The following is a 2,063-nucleotide window of genomic DNA, read 5'->3' as shown; positions in this document are numbered from 1 at the left end:
GTTTCTTTTTAAAAAATTTTAAATTATTATTATTTTTATTGGGGTTCAATTTGCCAACATAGAGCATATCACCCAGTGCTCATCCCGTCAAGTGCGCCCCTCAGTGCCTGTCACCCAGTCACCCCAACACCCCGCCCACCTCCCTTTCCACTACCTCTTGTTCGTTTCCCAGAGTTAGGTGTCTCTCATGTTCTGTCCCCCTCACTGTTATTTTCACTCATTTTCTCTCCTTTCCCCTTTATTCCCTTTCACTATTTTTTATATTCCCCAAATGAATGAGACCATATAATGTTTGTCCTTCTCTGATTGACTTATTTCACTCCGCATAATACCCTCCAGTTCCATCCACGTTGAAGCAAATGGTGGGTATTTGCCATTTCTAATGGCTGAGTAATATTCCATTGTATACATAGACCACATCTTCTTTATCCATTCATCTTTCGATGGACACCGAGGCTCCTTCCACAGTTTGGCTATTGTGGACATTGCTGCTAGAAACATCGGGGTGCAGGTGTCCCGGCATTTCATTGCATCTGTATCTTTGGGGTAAATCCCCAACAGTGCAATTTCTGGGTCGTAGGGCAGGTCTATTTTTAACTCTTTGAGGAACCTCCACACAGTTTTCAACAGTGGCTGTATCAGTTCACATTCCCACCAACAGTGTAAGAGGGCTCCCTTTTCTCCGCATCCTCTCCAACATTTGTGGTTTCCTACCTTGTTAATTTTCCCCATTATCACTGGTGTGAAGTGGTATCTCATTGTGGTTTTGATTTGTATTTCCCTGATGGCAAGTGATGCAGAGCGTTTTTTCATGTGCGTGTTGGCCATGTCTATGTCTTCCTCTGTGAGATTTCTGTTCATGTCTTTTGCCCATTTCATGATTGGATTGTTTGTTTCTTTGCTGTTGAGTTTAATAAGTTCTTTATAAATCTTGGAAACTAACCCTTTATCTGATATGTCATTTGCAAATATCTTCTCCCATTCTGTAGGTTGTCTTTTAGTTTTGTTGACTGTATCCTTTGCTGTGCAAAAGCTTCTTATCTTGATGAAGTCCCAATAGTTCATTTTTGCTTTTGTTTCTCTCGCCTTCATGGATGTATCTTGCAAGAAGTTACTGTGGCCGAGTTCAAAAATGGTGTTGCCTGTGTTCTCCTCTAGGATTTTGATGGAATCTTGTCTCACATTTAGATCTTTCATCCATTTTGAGTTTATCTTCCTCAATTTCTTTCAAAAGTGTTCTATAGTTTTTAGGGTATAGATCCTTTACCTCTTTGGTTAGGTTTACTCCTAGGTATCTTATGCTTTTAGGTGCACTTGTAAATGGGATTGACTCCTTAATTTCTCTTTCTTTGGTCTCATTGTTAGGGTATAGAAATGCCACTGATATCTGAGCATTGATTTTGTATCCTGCCGCACTGCCAAATTGCTGTATGAGTTCTAGCAATCTTGGGGTGGAGGCTTTTGGGTTTTCTACGTATAGTATCATGTCATCAGCGAAGAGGGAGAGTTTGACTTCTTCTTTGCCAATTTGAATGCCTTTAATGTCTTTTTGTTGTCTGATTGCTGAGGCTAGGACTTCCAGTACTATGTTGAATATCAGTGGTGAGAGTGGACATCCCTGTCTTGTTCCTGTTCTTAGGGGAAAGGCTCCCAGTGTTTCCCCATTGAGAATGATATGTGCTGTGGGCTTTTTGTAGATGGCTTTTAAGATGCTGAGGAATGTTCCCTCGATCCCTACACTCCGAAGAGTTTTGATCAGGAATGGATGCTGTTTTGTCAAATGCTTTCTCTGCATCTGTTGAGAGGATCATATGGTTCTCGTTTTTTTCTCTTGTTGATATGATCAATCACATTGATTGTTTTACGAGTGTTGAACCAGCCTTGCATCCCAGGGATAAATCCCACTTGGTCATGGTGAATAATCTTCTTAATGTACTGTTGGATCCTATTGGTTAGTATCTTGTGGAGAATTTTTGCATCTGTGTTCACCAGGGATATTGGTTTATAATTCTCCTTTTTTGGTGAGGTCTTTGTCTAGTTTTGGAATTAAGGTGATGTTGGCC

The sequence above is a fragment of the Canis aureus genome, chromosome 14, assembly GCF_053574225.1.
Source record: "Canis aureus isolate CA01 chromosome 14, VMU_Caureus_v.1.0, whole genome shotgun sequence".
Lineage (NCBI taxonomy): Eukaryota > Metazoa > Chordata > Mammalia > Carnivora > Canidae > Canis > Canis aureus.
Note: the sequence above shows the minus strand (reverse complement) of the source record.